We start from the raw sequence: 19,954 nt of genomic DNA on the forward strand, positions 1-19,954 counted from the left end.
TTAATGACTCTGTTATATCTGAATTTTCTTCATTATGTATATATATTTGGTTTTTTTTAATTTGTCTGGTTCTTATGATAATGTTGAGCTCGTTGTTAATTCTTTTAATGATCATTGCAAGGCTATTCTCGATAAGGTTCCCCTTATAAAATTAGTCGCTACTCTGCTATTTCTCACCTACACTGTTTTAACAATCTTACTTGTGGTATGCAAAGCTCCTGTTGGAAAGCAAAGCATCTATCGGATTGGAAAGCAAAGCATCTATCGGAGTCTACATGTTTGAATGTTCACCATAAACATTTTAAAGAATTACTTTACTTTTATAATGAATCAGTAAAAGAGGCTATGTCTTCTTATTTTGCCAATCACTTAACTCGTAGCAAAAATAACCCCAAGGTATTATTCAATACCATTAACAATATTGTTACACCTTCTCCCTAGCATGGTTTGCTTCTCTCAGATGATGACTGCAATACATGTCTTAACCATTTTGTGAATAAGGTGATGGACTTGTGATCAAAAATCTCCTTAAGTTCCTCTCCAGAAGATGATGACTGCAATACATGTCTTAACCATTTTGTGAATAAGGTGATGGACTTATGATCGAAAATCTCCTTAAGTTCCTCTCCATAAGATGATGTCATTCAGTGCCCAGAGTCTTTTACTTCATTTTCTCAGATTTCACTTAACACTAGAATTACCAGAGTCTACGAAAAAACTCGTACATCTGGCCCACCTTAAAACCATTCACACGCCACCGTCCTTTGTCCTCTAAATGTGCCGATAAAAACAAGCTGCAAATAGCCGGCTATTCCATCCCCCCACCGACTTAGAATGTTCACGAGCATCTCCCAGCTCATGCCTTGATTGATTATCTGAAAGTGAAGTGGAGTTTTATAGTGGAAATAATAGATCGTTATTTGGAACACACACATTTCATGTGTATTCCGTTTCTACAGTAATCTGTGTAAACACATTGTTAAAACAGAAACTTTTTCATATTTTAGTAATAAATGTTACAAAATGTAGGCATAAACTATAGAATGTGTGAAGCAGCATGAAGTCCAAACATCAAATAAACACTTTCACAAAAGGTTCAAGAACAATACAACAGTTTCCGTGGGGTAGCAGTAAGATTTGCTGTCTCAGAGCGTGGCAGGTTTACTGTCCATCAGAGACCTGAGTTCGATTCCCCTTTGAAGAGAAAGTGATCTTTTTTTTTCTTCTTTTTAACCTCAAACGGACATAAAATTTATAAATTGGTATGTACTGTCAGTTAATGAGATCGTTATATTTTCATGTGGGATGCTCCTTTTAAAATATTTTTTAACAATTGAGACTGCAATTAACATAAACAAGTGTCCTTATAACTGTTACTTTTAAGATCCATAACACACAGACAGACAGAGCACTGCGTAATAGAGAGACAGACAGGCAGAAAAGTCACTAGATATATAAATAAACAGGGAAGGCACATGTACTGAAAGAAAAAAAAAGATCAACATGTGCGTTGATCCTGCTGAACTGAATAAGCTCACGCGCTCTAACATCCCCCCCCCCGCCCCCGATCTGAATCTCTAAGTAACAGCACAAGTACAGATGAAAAACCAAGTGAATGTGTGTACTGTATAATATTAACAAAAAGAGCATCTTACTACTGAAAACACCAAATATAGGAGTGAGTGGGGATCGAACCGGGGACTCTTGATCACACTTAGTTTGCGTCTGTATTTGTGCTGTTTCTTAGAGTCAGATCAGGGGTGGGGGGAAGGGGGAGGATGTTAGAGCGTGTGAGCTTATTCAGTGCTGCAGGATCAACGCACATGTTGATCTTTTTTTTCTTTCAGTAATAGCGCCAACATAAATCCACACCCGATCTGACGCTGTTCGTTTTCATATAATATTGCATTAGTGCAAGGATTTTTTCACATATATTGTCTCTTTCTTTCAGGTGTGTAATAGGAACCACAGCATAGAGAGAAGCATGTACACTGTAACAGGTACACACGTTGTAAATGTAGGAAAGACTATCCTTGCGTGTGTGTGAACAGTTAACATTTGAATCTGATGATTGCATATAGCGCTGAACTTACTGCTCTGTACTATTCTATCCTCTGCATGTCCTGGAGTACAAAAGAAACAACATACAGCAACATGTGGGGACTGGCAAGATCGGGAAAAAAAAACACGCAGTCACTGATTACAAACCGCACGATGTTATGCGAATGAATATGAATAATGTTGCATCCGTGCCACAAAGTTTTCCGAAATGTACTATACTGGTCATAAAACGAATAATTCCAAATATCATATATACTTATGTCTGTGTTTTTTTTTTTTTGACATCATACACCATAAGATGCACACTAATTCAGCATGAGCAGGAACACTCAATAAAACTGAATAAAAAAAAAAAATCAAGTGACGGTGAGATACGAAGAAGGCAGATTCGCCAGCGTTTGTGTGTCAGCTTTTATCCCTCCAGATGAGAGAATGTCCAGTTCCATTGTCGCAAAACACCACTCACATCTCCAGTTATTCCGTTTCAAATGAAAAATAGCAGCGTCAGATCCCTGGGTGGGGGGACGGTAGTATGTATCGTGATCATGATTTAGAGAGAATAAAAGTAAAAAAAAACGGTAACTTTTACAAGTCCTATAAATGCACACCGTGTGTTACAGACGCAAACCAAATGTATGTGTGTACTGTATAATATTAACAAAAGGAGCAGCTCACTACTGAAAACGGCAAATATAGGAGTGAGTGGGGATCGAACCGGGAACTCTTGATTACAAGTCAGCAAATCTTACCGCTACGCCATGGAAGCTGTTGTATCATCCTTGAACCTTTTGTGAAAGTGTTTACTTGATCTTTAGACTTCAGGCTTCATACATTATATAGTTTATGCCAACATTTTGTCATTTACTACTAAAATATGAAAAACGTTTCTGTTTTAAAAATGTGTTTTCACAGATTACTGTAGAAACAGAACACACATGAAATGCATGTGTTCCAAATAGCCAACTATTATTTCTACTCTAAAACTCCAGCACTTCAGTCACTCCCAGATAGTCAAACAAGGCATGAGCTGGGAAAACTTAGTGAACATTCTGCGACAGTGGGGGATGGAATAGCCGGCTGCTTGCTGCTCATGTTAATCGGCACATTTAGAAGACAAAGGAGAGGTGAAAATGGTTTTAAGGTGGGCCGGATCAACGAGTTTTTTCCTAGACTCTGATAATTCTAGTGTTAACGATCTGTTTACAATAGTTAGCAAGATGAAACCTACATAACCTTCTTTAGAGATATTATGTCTTTCTGTTTTACTTGGGGCCTTCACCAGTATCGGCACATCTTTGCTATGTTCCGTCCTATTTTAAACACACCAAGGTAATTCCTTTACTAAAAAACATTATCTTGATCCTAGCTCTGTATGCAATTATCAACCAATTTCAATATTATCGTTTATTAGTAAAATATTAGAAAAGTTTGGAGAAATCTATTTAAATCTCTATTACACAATTTACAGATTTTTTGATCCTTTACAATCTCGTTTTCAAAAGCAGCACTCCACTAAGACTGCCCTTTCAAAGGTCTACAATGACATCCTAATGGCTTCTGATGCAGGAAATTGTTCTGTACTCATTTTACTTGACCTTTGAGCAGCTGTTGATACTGCAGATCCTAACATTTTACTTAATAGACAGACAGTTGGCTGGTATTTACGGCTATGCCTTACATGAGTTTTCATCCTACTTATCAAATACGAGCTTTTCTGTTAGTACGAGTAAAGTTTGTTCTGCCACTGCTTCTCTAAACTGTGGGGGGTCCCCAATATTCAATCCTTGGTCCATTGTTATTTTGAATTTACATCCTTCCTTTAGCAGGGATCATTCAGACTTTTAAAGACGTCTCTTATCACTTTTATGCTGATGATATTTAGTTGAATATTTCTTTTAAACCACACCAGCTCGATTAGTTGTCCACCCTAGTTGGTTGCGTTTCACAGATAAAAAAGTAGCTCTCTAACAATTAATTATATTTAAATTCCAACAAAACCAAAATCATGATTATGGTTTCCCCTGACAATTATCCTAAGATTAATCAGGTACTTGCATCCTTCTGCATGACTGCTACATCCAGTGTTTGAAACCTTTGAATTATATTTATTCCTCTCTTGAATTTTAATTTGCATGTTAACTGTATTTCTTGTTCCTGTTACTTTCATTTAAGAAATGTTTCAAAACTGTGATCTATAGTTTCTTCATCTGAGCTAGAAAAAAATTGTTCATTCATTAGTGTCCATGCGCTTAGATTATTGTAATGCATTGTTTACTGGCTTGGATGCATCTTCAGGCTATACAAAATGCAGCGGTCAGGTTGCTAACACATTCCAGAAAGAGAGATCATATTACACCTATTTTATGCTATTTACATTGGCTTCCTGTGGATTTTAGGATTTGTTTTGAAATTATTCTTCTTGTGTATAGAAAGAACATTGAATGGACAAGCTCCAGTCTATTTATCCAGTCTCCTTCTCAAACTTACTGCCTCTCACACACTCAGACTCAAACTTTGATAGTTGTTCCTCGCACGAGAATAAAAACAAGGAAGATTTGGTACAATTTCCCTCTTCACCTTCGTATGGCTGACTCTGTGTCTATGTTTGCCTAGCTTAATTTTTTTTATTTTTCTGTTATTGTACAGCGCTTTGTGACTTATTGTCTGTGAAATGTACTTTTAAATAAACTTTACTTAAACTTTTTTAAACTTATAGAATAAAATGAAAAAAATGTATTTTTGCTCTGAAATTCTCAGGTTGAGGCATTAGCCTTTAGACATTTAATGGCTAATGTGGCTTTTCAAGCTGTATGGATGTACACAACATTCACTTGCAGTGAAAAAAAATATATAATTGACTGTCCCCAAGAACTCAAGAAACTAAAAATCAAAACATATCTGCAAGGAAACAAATTTTTCTCATTTTCTGAACTAACAAAAGCACACATAGTAGTACCAGCAGCTCCAAAAAATGACCATCATTTAGTGATGCTGCTTTTGGAACTTTTGTGTTGCACAACATACTAATAATGGTGTGGTGTTTGAATAACAGTTACTGTGCTTCAAGCAAATACTGAAAATGAAAAAAAACAAACTGATAATTTGGCTGATTTTTGGCTGAACCTGAAAATGAGATCTATTGACTATTTAATCTGATACTTCAGGCTTAATAAGGAATTAAAACACACAGACTTTGAGACAGGCATACAAAAAAAAAAGAGTCTTTATACATTTGTGAAAATAGTATATTCCATCATTACTTCAGATTACACAATCTCTAGTAAGTACATCCTCTTTTAATTCTGTTTTTTTTTCATATCAGGACCCAATTATTTGTCTAGTCATCACAGAGTACTACAATTTGATAAATCTAACCTTGGATGACAAAGAACACATAAACATTCAATTTGTCATTATTTATTCATAACTAATATACAAAAGTTAAGTATGAATAGCTATAATTTCAAAAGTAAATTAAGACCAGGTGCTACTAATTGAGAGAACACAATTACCTGAAGATAAAGACGTTTTAACAAAGTGCTAAGAGGCACTGGCGAGGCTCTTTTTTGCCTGTAGCCATCTGACTGCGCAATGCCTCCTTCCATTGTGCCTACAGTATATCTTCACTCTAGCCAATTATTCTAGACACACTAGCACTGGAAAAATATTTTATAATATTATTAAATCATTACTATATTGTGTGTATAGTTGTGTAATAGTTTGCACTTTTTATACTTTGCAGTACTAGACTTTACATGAAGATCAATAAAACACATTTAATATACTCCATCTATATATCTATCTATGCAATGACGTCAGATAAGGAATTATTCCATCTTATCAGTTTGCAGTAGATTATAATGAAAGGGAGATTTAAGATATTGTATGCTTTAGGTTTATCATTAAAATTAAAATTTTACACTGTTTCAAGAGAAATGTCATGGTCACTTGAATGCCTTTAACACTAGAATTGCTAGAGCATACGAAAAAACTTGTAGATCCGGCCCACCTTAAATCCGTTCGCACGGATTTAAAAAAAATCAAGTGATGGTGAGATACGAAGAAGGCAGATTCACCAGCGTTTGTGTGTCAGCTTTTATCCCTCCAGATCAGAGAATGTCCAGTTCCATTGCCTCAAAACACCACTCACATCTACAGTTATTCCCAGTTTCAAATAAAAACTAACAGCGTCAGATCCCTAGGGCGGTAGTATGTATTGTGATCGTGACTGAGTGAATAAAAGTGAAAAACAACGGTAACTTTTACAAGTCCTATAAATGTACACTGTCTGTTACAGATGCAAAACAATTGTATGTGTGTACTGTATAATATTAACAATAAGAGCAGCTCACTACTGAAAACGGCAAATATAGGAGTCAGTTGGGATCGAACCAGGGACTCTTGATTACAAGTCAGCAAAGCTTACTGCTACGCCACGGAAGCTATTGTATTGTTCTTGAACCTTTTGTGAAAGTGTTAATTTGATCTTTGGACTTCAGACTTCACACATTATATAGTTTACGCCAACATTTTGTCATTTACTACTAAAATTGGAAAAACGTTTCTGTTTTAACAATGTGTTTACACAGATTATGGTAGAAACGGAACACACATGAAATGCATGTGTTCCAAATAATGATCTATTATTTCCACTCTAAAACTCCAGAACTTCACTCCCAGATAATCAATCAAGGCATGAGTTGGGAGAACTTTGTGCATGTTCTGAGGCGTTGGGGGGAGGATGGAATAGTAGGCTGCTTAGTGCTTCTCTCACCACATTTACAAGACAAAAGACACTTATGGAGAGGTGTGAACGGATTTAATGTAGGTCGGATCTACGAGTTTTTTCGTAGGCTCTGTTAATTGTAGTGTTAAACAGCAGACCCTGACATTAAAAGCGAATTCCAAATTCATTTAAAAAGTTAATTCCTGACAGTATCAACTAAGTTTAGACAGGAAAAGTTATTTTATTAGAATAAAGCTAATTTTAATATATTACAAATACTTATGATAAATTAAAGTGTAAACCTTTATTCACATAGATGTGAGAGTATTGTTTATGCCAGAATATTAGTCACAAATAGAGAGATACTTTATTTGTTCCCAGCAGGAAATTTTGCTTTTATTAGAAGCTCTTTAAATAAATATGTAACTAGGTAGGTAAGTAAGTAAATAAAAAAAAATGTATTCATACACTTTGTTCTGAAGGTGAATTAAATTATACCCTAACAGAAGCAGCACATTGTGTGTGAAGAGCTTGTATTCAACTCTAAAGTAGGTCCAAGGAATGCAGGATCAATGCAGATCAAGCAGAGATAGTAGTTTAAGGGACAGCAAGTAAATAATTAATCAATCTCATAGCTGCCAGTAGCAAATAAGTAAACACATTACAAAAAACGACATAAGGTATAGAAAAAGAAAAAACAATTGATACGTCAGTTACATCTTACTCAAGCCAGTAAGTGTTGTGCTAAAAGAGAACCAAAGGTAAAGAATGCATTCTAGGAGGGGAGGACATTTAATGAAGGATGGTGGAGATATCAACACTTGGACAGAAGGTAGGAAATAAAGCAACAAACTGGTATCTTGGAAAGCAAACAGGGGAAAGAGGAAAGTTCACTATAGTCAAAGACACACACTCAGAAGGTAGGCTGATAAAGTGTGTGAGCAGCTAAAGAAAAAAGTGTATGATGGTATTTTTATCAGCAGATATGGTGACTTAAAGGGAGACAGTATATACTGTAATGGACGGCACACATGGGCTGCTGTCCCGGCGAGGACTGAACAGGGATCCTTACCCAGCTAGGAGGCCAGTGCCATGGAACAACGGGGAGAGATAAGGACTGCTGAATATTCTCTCTCTCAATACACTAGATGCAGCATCCCTGGGTTAGGATTCCCACACGGATACCTACAGGGCATGCTGGGACCTGTAGTCCCATGGGGCAGACCTGTAGAGTTCTGAATGGGCCTGCCAGGAGGAGCTTCTGGGATTCACAATCCATACTGTTGTTCCTTTAAATTTATGTATCTATTCTTAAGTTTAGAAGAGGTTTAATAATCATTCAAACAAATGTTAAGAATGAGACCAGTACGAAGCCAGAGATATTTGATGTTACACTTTAAGGAGATTAATTCCTTGAGCCCAGTATCTTATGGAGATCATAGTTGCTCCAGCACCTCATACTCAGTCACTGAACTTGAGGAGGAGGCAGCAAGCGTGGACTACACTAGAGTCCTGGAGCAACTCGCCCAGAAGATCAGAGATATCAGGCACCTTTAAAGCTGCATGGGAGAAGATTCCCGCCCACAGACAGGTGTAAGGGCAAGGTAAGAGATGCGCATTATCCAGGGCAATCCAACCCTCAGAGACATTTTAAATGGTTATATCATAAAATTCTAGTTAATAAAGCTAGTGGGATACTTGAAATTTCACAATAATAATGATTCTAATAAAATCAAAATTAAAACAGCTTACACTAAATGTTTGGCACCGTTTAAGTGGAACTGGTCTGGAAAAAAAAGTGATATATTTGTGTATTGATGTAATTAATTTATGTTTAGCATCTACTTTTCTAAACAGATTCTGGTGGATGAATAAGGAAACATGGACAAATATGGGAACCACCTACTGTGCAAAAATATCTTACACTGTATTTGGGAAAGCAATGTCAAGATTATTTATTTCAATTCTGCTATGAAAATAACAAGCCAGCTCCTGCATACTTGAGCTTGCTTGAATACAGGCTTTAAACAGGAAGAGCAAATAAGGTTTTGATATGTAGCAATATATATAAAAATAATTCAAATCTTAGTAGCATTGCAATAAAATACCTTATGTTAGAAAAAGGACATGCAATGCTTAGGAGAACATATGTTGACTACTGTTGTAAATAGAACTGAAAATAATTGCAGCCACAGAGAAGTATATCTTACTGCTCAAAACACATACATAAAACCCTTAAGTGTCAACAAAGTAAACTTCTATGACAAATTTAATAAGTTGCAGCTCATGAAAAACTGGTAATAAGTAAATATATACTGAAACAGTGAGCAATATCAAGCAGAAAATATGGCTATTCCCAGTTTTAACAGTATGACCTATATTCCTGCATATAAATTCATTGTTTAATTATTTACCTAAAGAAACTTATAGGAGGGCGGCACGGTGGCGCAGTGGTAGCGCTGCTGCCTCGCAGTTAGGAGACCTGGGTTCGCTTCCCAGGTCCTCCCTGTGTGGAGTTTGCATGTTCTCCCCGTGTCTGCGTGGGTTTCCTCTGGGCGCTCCGGTTTCCTCCCACAGTCCAAAGACATGCAGGTTTGGTGGATTGGCGATTCTAAATTGGCCCTAGTGCGTGCTTGGTGTGTGGGTGTGTTTGTGTGTGTCCTGCGGTGGGTTGGCACCCTGCCCGGGATTGTTTCCTGCCTTGTGCCCTCTGTTGGCTGGGATTGGCTCCAGCAGACCCCCGTGACCCTGTGTTTGGATTCAGCGGGTTGGAAAATGGATGGATGGATGGAACTTATAGGAAAAAGACTGCATTGAAATACTGGTAAAAGTGTATATTGGTTTCTTATATTTCTGATTCTGAAGCCCAAAGCTGTGTGGATTTTTTTTTAAATAATTAAAAACAACTGGTTTAAAAACCAGCCTTGGTATTTACTCAAATTGACCAATTGCTACTAAAAGAGCCTTTCTGTTCTTTGCAATGATGAGCATTTTAGGTGATGAGACCCATTTACTCACCACAGTCCCTAAAATCCAACTCACGATTTTTATACACTTTTTATTGACTAGGTCACCATCTTCTGCCTCCCTTGCCACAAATACATTAGTTCTATGAACATTCTAAATTGAATTTGTCTTAGCTGTGTTAAAACCTCTTTTACCATCTTCTTCTTTGTTGAAATTTGATGGGGTGGTCACAGGATACTTTGGGCTGTTTTCTATCCAGGATCTTGAACATTAATTGTGAAGGACATTTTCTAAAGTTGAAAGATGTAATTATTTTTAACACAGGTTACAGTTGGTCCAAAATGCTGCCGCTCGCTTTCTGGTTGGGGCAAGAAAGTATGACTCTGTTTCTCCAATATTAGCTTCTTTACACTGGCTGCCTGTCAGTTTTCGAATTGATTTTAAAATCTTGCTGCTAGTTTTTAAATCTTTACATGGGCTTGCTCCTGCCTATTTATCTGAACTGTGTTTTTTACATCAGCCATCTAGAGTGCTTAGATCTTCTGGTCAGCTGTCTCTGGTTGTCCCTCGTTCCAAGTGTAAAACTAAGGGGGACAGGGCTTTTGCAGCTGCTGCGCCTCGCCTGTGGAACGCCTTACCTCATCACATAAAGGAGTCGTCTACAACTGAACTGTTCAAAACAAGACTAAAGACTCATTTCTATTCACTTGCATTCCATGACCTTCAGTAATACTGATGGTTTCCTCTTTGTGATTATATAACATTACTTCTATTTTTATGTATATAACATTACTTCTATTTATTATGTATTTTATTTTATGTTCATATATTTTATTTCTGTTTATGTTTTATGTTAATTTGTTTTGCTTTTCTTTTATTCTATTATTGTAAAGCACTTTGGCCACAGCATTACTATGTTGTTTTAAATGTGCTATATAAATAAATTGACATTGACATTATTTTTCATGACACGCAAAGAAACCATGACTCAATTCTAACTCCAGATCAAAGGGGTAAATAAAACTATAGTACGTGAGATAAGCAGTTCATTTTTTCTGATCAGCATCAAGTGAGAAAACATTAGGTATTCTTACAAAATACAAAGCACACTGCAACCTACTGTATACATGAAAGGGACCACTAATGAATTACAGGGCACACTACTCACATAAACAAACTAGCTCAATACTCCCATTATTAGACATTGGACTGTCCAAGGAGATCAATGTAAAAACAATCAGAATATACAAACTCCAAGTATTTCAGCTGGGAATGAATGTTTTGAGGTGACAGACTGTGCTACCCTTGTCTCTTTTAACATTTAGACATTAGTATAAGTTTAAATTCTTGTCTTTTTAATTTTACATGACAAGTGTCTTTACTGTAAGTGACATGTTCAGTATTATTTTATTTAATGCTAAAAAGACAATAGGTCTTGTTTTAAGCTGAATTTCCAAATGAAGTGGACATGATTATTAGTACAAGTTGGCTTCACCTCCAGAAGAAACTTTTTATTTTATTTATCTTACAGAAAAAAACAGAACTTCTCAGATGAACAGCATCATGGTCAAATAATTGGTGTCATATGGCAGAAAATGCCTACAGCAATACTTTGAATAAGCAAAGGACTGTGTGACAGGCATCAGGCCACTTGTCACCCTGGCCTGGCATCACACCACACATCTTGACCCTTATGCCCAGTTAAATGCTTTAATAAGAGACCAGCTGCTCTAGTCACAGACTAGTAAATTGGATTCAAGAATTCCTGCTTTTGTAGTTTTGGGTGAGTATGACCACACTTGGTTTCTAAGAAGAGGTCTGCCTGAAAACTCTTTCTCTTGTTTGTATGGCTTAAAAGAACTAAGTTTTATTTGTGAATTAACCAGGAAACTTCCTGCCAGATGCGGACTGCCGGGAGACAGATAATGTGCCTCTTTGATTCTTCTTCACTTGCACTGCTGAAGCCAATTTGTTTTCCGGGTGCTGCTCTGCCTTAGGCTACAAAGGGCCTTACTCATGACCACAATTAGAGTGCTTGGAGTCAAATAATTTAACAAATCCAATAGCAGAGCTCTGTCTCAGCTTTGCAAACCTTGTCAGCAGTTAGATTAGCTGTTGAAAATCTAATCTAGTGAAAGCTAACAAATTTCTCTCACTACCAAGCAAAGTTCAGTATGGGGTCGAAAGTGCTTTTCTGGATCTGATGAATTTGCTCCTCTGTGGAACATTATATGATAGCATGAATCACTTCAGCAACCTTGTAGCTCATTTTTCACTGTTAACTGCAATTCAGAGGAGGCATGGCAGCACGCTGATAGTGAGATTGATTTTTTTCTCGCTCAGCTTTATAAAAAAAAAAAAAAAAAAAAAAAAAAATCAGATATAATCTCCTCATTTTGAGAAGAACTGTCTTGTTATCTCTTTATTTTTCTTAGTTTAAAACATAATCTCTCATTCCGGAAAGAAGACATGTCCCAGTCAGTAGTATAACATTAAACAAAACAAGGTACTTTAGAAAAATAATTTACTTTGAAAAACAAAGTGAATGTAGCTTTAACAGTTTGCAATTTCATAAACCTTAAATACTTCTTAAATTTAGATTAGGAACAAATATGTATAAATACAATTTTCCAAAAAGGCAATGAAATAATGGCATGTACACAACACATTATGATCATGAATAAAGTAGGTATAAACTAGGACAAATCCACTTAGGATTGCATACTATTCAGTAGTAATCTATGTTAGTAAACTGTATTATGTATATATATATATATATATATATATATATATATATATATATATATATATACACACACACATATACATTGCATCACTTTTCCACATTTTTTTATGTTACAGCCTTATTCCAAAATGGATTAAATTTATTTTTTTCCTCAGAATTCTACACACAACACCCCATAATGACAACGTGAAAAAAGTTTACTTGAGATTTTTGCAAATTTATTAAAAATAAAAAAATTGAGAAAGCACATGTACATAAGTATTCACAGCCTTTGCCATGAAGCTCAAAATTGAGCTCAGGTGCATCCTGTTTCCCCTGATCATCCTTGAGATGTTTCTGCAGCTTAATTGGAGTCCACCTGTGGTAAATTCAGTTGAGTGGACAGGATTTGGAAAGGCACACACCTGTCTATATAAGGTCACACAGTTGACAGTTCATGTCAGAGCACAAACCAAGCATGAAGTCAAAGGAATTGTCTGTAGACCTCCGAGACAGGACTGTCTCAAGGCAGAAATCTGGGGAAGGATACAGAAAAATTTCTGCTGCTTTGAAGGTCCCAATGAGCACAGTGGTTTCCATCATCCGTAAGTGGAAGAAGTTCGAAACCACCAGGACTCTTCCTAGAGCTGGCTGGCCATCTAAACTGAGCGATCGGGGGAGAAGGGCCTTAGTCAGGGAGGTGACCAAGAACCTGATGGTCACTCTGTCAGAGCTCCAGAGGTCCTCTGTGGAGAGAGGAGAACTTTCCAGAAGGACAACCATCTCTTCAGCAATCCACCAATCAGGCCTATATGGTAGAGTGGCCAGACGGAAGCCATTCCTTAGTAAAAGGCACATGGCAGCCCACCTGGAATTTGCCAAAAGGCACCTGAAGGACTCTCAGACCATGAGAAAGAAAGTTGACTCTGACTGGGGCGACGGTTCATCTTTCAGCAGGACAACGACCCTAAGCACACAGCCAACATATCAAAGGAGTGGCTTCAGGACAACTCTGTGAATGTCCGTGAGTGGCCCAGCCAGAGCCCAGACTTGAATCCGATTGAACATCTCTGGAGAGATGGAGCTTGAGAGGTGCTGCAAAGAGGAATGGGTGAAACTGGCCAAGGATAGGTGTGTCAAGCTTGTGGCATCATATTCAAAAAGACTTGAGGCTGTAATTGCTGCCAAAGGTGCATCGACAAAGTATTGAGCAAAGGCTGTGAATACTTATGAACATGTGATTTCTCCATTTTTTTATTTTTAATAAATTTGCAAAAACCTCAAGTAAACTTTTTTCATGTTGTCATTATGGGGTGTTGTGTGTAGAATTCTGAGGAAAAAAAATGAATTTAATCCATTTTGAAATAAGGCTGTAACATAACAAAATGTAGAAAAAGTGGTGCTCTGATCTGATTGTATGGGCAGTTACCTACCAGGTAACGCATGTGGTTGGTCTGCCAGTCTGCAAACATTCACCACGGGGCCCTCTCAGTTGCGAGAAGCAAATCATTGAATGTTACATAGTTTACTGTCAAATAATACAAAGAGTACGCGACATGTGTTTCACCCTTATTTGGGCTCATCAGATGTACACACTCACTGCACCCCTCTCGGGGATCGAACCTCAGACGTCAGCGTCAGAAGTGAAGCCTCTTTACACTGCGCTACGGCGTGTGGTTCATTTATTTGACAGCCTGGAGCATCATCTATTATAAAACAAATCTTGCGACGAGACGTGATCTTTGGAAGAGAGATCTTTTGAAGAGAGATCTTTTAAAGAGAGACAGAGAGACACTTTCACGTTCCGCGAGACGGACAAGTCACGTCATACTTACAACCTTTGGAAGCAAGTCCTGTGATACACATGTACAGCAGGGTAGAGATAATGGAAGTAGCAAAATTCGAAAGTCTCAAAAAAATTAGAGTAAAGATCACATTAGCATGAATAAATGGAAAATATTACTCAGTGAAATAACGGAACAGCGAAAAGAGATTGCATAGTGTTTGAGGATGTCTGGGGGACAAGAAGATGCTGTACAGGCTTTTAAACGATTGCAGTGTCACACGAAATGCAGATGACGCGGAATGGCAGGAGCAGCAAGCCAGCAGCTGATCAAGTAAAGTGGAGATAAAAAAAACATGTTATTTGTTTCCCATTGTATCACCTGAGGAGCGACTTTATCTCCTTGAAGTGAGTTTAGCCCCCCTCTTCACAACAGTGTGTTGTGCTGGCCGGGGTGAGGGGCTCTGCTCCTGACTCCTTTGAAGAGGAAGATATGTTTGCATTCTTTTAATTGTGAGACGGAACTGTCATCTCTGTCTTGTCGTGGAGCACAGTTTAAACTTTTGAAAAAGAGACAAATGTTTGTTTGCAGTGTTTGAATAACGTTCCTGTCTCTCTACAACCTCCTGTGTTTCTGCGCAAATCTGTGACCCAAGCATGACAATATAAAAATAACCATATAAACATATGGTTTCTACTTCGTGGATTTTCTTATTTCACGGGTGGCTCTGGAACGCAACCCCCGCAATGGAGGAGGGATTACTGTATATATATATATATATATATATATATATATATATATACAGTATATAGGAAAGCAGTTTTTTAGCACTGTAAATGAATTATTTTTTTACTATTATAATGAAGATGATTTTAAAAAAGATGACTATATATACAGTATATATATAGTAAAAAGGCGCTATATATGCGCCCGACCCGACAAAGATTGGAAACAGAGACACACATATAAACTATTTATTTTCTTCGCCTGTGGGGCATGCCTTCCCCATAATCCCCACAGGCACAACACAGTCCCAAGCACAATACACCAATACAAAAGCGCTCTTTCTCTGCACCACCACTCCTCCCAGGCAACCTTGTTCTCCTCCACCCGACTCTGGCCGTTGAGTGGTGGCTGCTGGCTCCTTTTATTGGGCATCTGGAAGTGCTCTAGGTGCTTTGCCTTCCCCATAATCCCCACAGGCACAATACAGTCCTAAGCACAATACACCAATACAAAAGCGCTCTTTCTCTGCACCACCACTCCTCCCAGGCAACCTTGTCCTCCTCCACCCGACTCTGGCCGCTGAGTGGTGGCTGCTGGCTCCTTTTATTGGGCATTTGGAAGTGCTCTAGGTGCTTGACATCCGGCAGCACTTCCGGGTGTGGCGAAACCAGTGCCCAGAAGGGTCCAGCAGCTCCTGCTGCAGCACCCCCTGGCGGCCCCTGCAGAACCCAACAGGGCTGCACAACACTCCAACCCCCATGAAGCCCTTGGGGAGTCCAAGGCACATATATATATATATATATATATATATATATATATATACAGTATATATACACAGAGAGAGAGAGAGAGAGAAAGAGAAAAGTAAAATAAAAAATTGGAGAGATAACAGATTTGATCTGAATAAGATGTTGCATTATATGTTTGATTGACCTGTAATTTGTTCATGGTATTGTAATCTAAAAAGAAAACAACAGAAATGTTAATAAAACTACCTTTGGTTGGGTTATGCAAATACAGTAAAGGGCTTTGATTAAGAATGATAAGCCATACCAGTGCATGCAAAGATTCAAATGTTTCAGTACAAACTGCATCAAAAAATGTTGTTTCAGACTGTAAATCTTTGGGGCCTTACAACTTGTCTACATCTAAAACATTCTTTATTTTTAATTTCAATTGTTAATAAAAATAAACTTTGTCGTGATTTAAAATATATAGGTTAATAAGACTTCCATAAAAACAGCGCAAGGCACACAAAGGAGCACATTGATTCATATGGCTAATGCATTTTTTCATGCTTTCAGATTGCATGGTAAAATAATGGTATTGGATCACATCCTGATGTCTGTAATCCATGTTAACTGTGCTTGCATACAACCACACAGAACATCACTGCCCTACAAAGCTACTCACTTCATATAGGGTACATTAATGCACAGTAGACATGTAGTGGTGTCAAACTAATAATAATTATAAAATGAAAGCAGATCACCTCATAGGGCACAAACAACACACTAAAAATATAATATCCAGTCACCAATATTATTTACAGATGCACCATCATTTTTTTAACAGTTTAGTGTTTCTTTTTTTTTTTTTTTTTTTAGCAATCATGGCGCTGGAGAGAGGCGACGTGTTGCGTGCTGCTCCCGCAGACTTTTCGTTTTTGTGTCTATATTTTTGCTATTGTCGCTGTTTCTACTGCCTGTTCACTGTTTTATTAAGTACGACCGTACAACATTGGTAAACACTGGAGCAAGAAAGGCACAAGTCACTACTTTTGAAGTTACTGACCAGGGGCTGCTCACCACAATAACTCAAGACCAAGGTGGCGGACGCAACGCACCCAACCACGCCCGGAGGACGTGGAGGAGAAACGTGGCCGGGGTGCCGGGATTCAAGCGAGGACAAAACGCTGAGAACTGCCACTTCCACTGCCTAGCATTTTCCTGGCCAATGCCCAGTCTCTGGACAACAAACCAGACGATCTCAGTGGCAGACTTTGTTTTCAGCGAGATCTGCGTGACACGTGACTGTTGTGTTTTCTTCCTCACAGAAACATGGCTCACTGCCTGCACGCCGGATTCAGCTGTCCAGCCAGACGGTTTCTCTATCCACCGCACTGATCGGTCGGTCTCCTCCGAGAAAAAGAGAGGTGGCGGGTTATGCTTCCTCATCAACAACTCATGGTTTCACAAAGCTGTTCACCGGACCTGAAGTGTCTGATCATCAAGTGCTGGCCGCATTACCTGCCTTGCAAGTTTACAGCTGTAAACATGGCGGCTGTTTACATCCCCCCATAAGCAAACACCAGCACCGCACTTAAGGAACTGTACGGTCTTCATTATGAACTGTGAAAATACACACCCCGAAGGTCTGGTTATCATCGCTCTGGACTTCAACAAAGCAAGCTTCAGGTTCGTTTACCCCAAATACTACCAACACATCTGTCCCACCAGGGGTACTAATACGTTGAACCACTGATACACCGCACACAAAAAAGTGTATCGCTCGCTCCCACGGCCAAACCTCAGGCAGTCAGACCACCATTCTGTGCTGCTCCTCCCTGTTTACAAGCAGCATTTGAAGCACGCAGAGCCGGTCTTGATAGAGGTGCACTGTTGGACCCCGGAAGTGGAGGAGAAACTTAGGAACTGCTTTGAATCTGTGGATTGGGGTGTTTTCAAAGAGTCCGCTGAGAATCTGGACGAGTATGCCGCAGTTGTCACAGGCTTCATCGGGAAATGTGTGGATAACTGTGTACCCTCAAAGTCTGTATGCGTATTTCCCAACCAGAAGCCCTGGATGTGTGCTGAAGTATGCCGGCGGATCCGTGAGCACAGCAGTGCATTTCACTCCGGGGATACACAGGCATTCAAAAAGAGCAGGTATGATCTCCGAAAAGCCATTAAATACTCAAAGCGCCAGTACGCCCACAAACTGGACTCTCAGTTTAACAGCACAGCAGACGCTCTTCGGATGTGGCAGGGTATTCAGCTGATCACAGACTACAAACCCTGGACACACGCGACCACAGCTACCGCCATTTCACTCCCGGATGAGATGAACGTGTTTTTCGCTCGCTAACACGGACAGACCCATGCGACCCCCGGCAGCACAGCAAGACTCCAGCCTGAGGCTCTCCAAGGATGACGTGAGGAAGACTTTTTCCCGACTCAGCATCCGCAAAGCACCTGGCCCTGACGGAGTCTCAGGTTGCGTTTTAAAAACATGTTGCGACCAGCTAGCTGCTGTCTTTATGGATATTTTTAACACATCTCTGAGAGTTTCATCTGTCCCCACCTGCTTCAAGCACACAGCCATCATCCCTGTCCCAAAGAAAAATAAAGTAGACTGCCCTAATGATTACCACCCAGTAGCACTTACTCCCATAGCCATGAAGTGCTTTGAGAGGCTGCTGCTAGAACACATCAAGGACATCATCTCTGACAATCTGGACCCCCTCCAGTTTGCCTACCGTTACAGGTCCACTGAGGATGCCATCTCCATAACACTTCACACCACCCTGTCTCATCTGGAGAACACAAACTGTTATGCCAGGCTGCTGTTGTGAACTACAGCTCTGCATTTAACACCATCATTCCATCCCAGCTCATCACTAAACTCCTGGATCTGGGGCTTAGCTCTTCACTGTGCAACTGGCTACTGGACTTCCTCACCGGCAGACCTCAGCTAGTGAGTATTGGTGGAAAAACCTCCTCCATCATCACCATCAACATTGGCACCCCACAGGACAGCATGCTAAGCCCCCTGCTTTACTCTCTCTACACCCATGACTGTGTAGCTAAGTACAGCTCTAACACCATCCTCAAGTTTGATGTAATAGGTCTGATCAGCGAGGACAATGAGATGGCCTACAGGGAGGAGGTCAGACTCCTGTCAGAATGGTGTCAGGACAACAACCTCACCCTCAACTTTAGCAAAACTAAGGAGATGATTATGGATTTCCACAAACAGGCAACAGACCACAGCCCCATCTACATCGGAGGTGAGGCTGTGGAGCAGGTCAGCAGCTTTAGGTTCCTCGGAGTCACCCTCACTGATGACATTAAATAGTCGTGTCACACTGCGGCAGTAGTCAAGAAAGCCCAACAATGCCTCTACTTCCTCAGGAGACTGAGTAAAGCCCGGATGTCCCCCACAACCCTGTGCAGATTCTACAGGTGTACTGTGGAATCCATCCTGACAGGATGCATCACATCCTGGTACAGCAACTGTTCAGTTCAGGACTGCAGAGCTCTGCAACGTGTGGTGAATACAGCACAGCAGATCACGGGCACACAGCTCCCTGCGATCCATGACATCCAGACTACAAGCTGTCTCAGGAAAGTGAACAGTATCAGGCAGGACCCCAGCCACCCTGCTCTGTCACTTTTCACCCTAATCCCATCTGGAAAGTGACTAAAGTCCATTTGGATGCTCACCTCCAGGTTCAGGAACAGTTTCTACCCAACTGCAATCAGACTCATGAACAATCAGTAACCTTGTATCACCTCCATTGCTACCTGCACATATACCGTATTTTTCGGACCATAAGACGCACCGGACCATAAGACGCACCAGTTTTTAGAGAAGGGAAATGAAGAAAAAAAAGATTCTGATGTCTTAAAACATTTTATGTGCATTAAAACCCAACATCACAGTCATAAACACATGTAATCAACCCTGTAAAGTGAACAGCAGCATTTAGAACCATTATTAACAAATACAGTCAGCAAAAGACAAAATTACTGTAAAACACAATAACGAGAGACTTCAGTAATAAAATAGAATAAAGTTGAACAGTTACGCTCTTTTAGGTTCTGCTTGTTTTATGAGAACCCCAAGAACTCCTCATCGCTAGAGTCAGAATCTAGAAAGCTCAGATCCTCACAATCACTAACAGGACTTTCGTCACTACTGGTGCTGGTACCGGTATTTTCATATAACATATCATCTTCAGTC

General features: G+C 39.3%; 1 protein-coding gene across 4 annotated transcripts in view; it reads right to left on the minus strand.

Annotated features, from left to right (window-relative positions):
• ralgapa2 (Ral GTPase activating protein catalytic subunit alpha 2) overlaps positions 1 to 19,954 on the minus strand; it is a 789,870-nt gene that overhangs the window by 163,663 nt on the left and 606,253 nt on the right. The window lies entirely within an intron of this gene.

This window comes from Erpetoichthys calabaricus, chromosome 3 (assembly GCF_900747795.2).
Source record: "Erpetoichthys calabaricus chromosome 3, fErpCal1.3, whole genome shotgun sequence".
Lineage (NCBI taxonomy): Eukaryota > Metazoa > Chordata > Cladistia > Polypteriformes > Polypteridae > Erpetoichthys > Erpetoichthys calabaricus.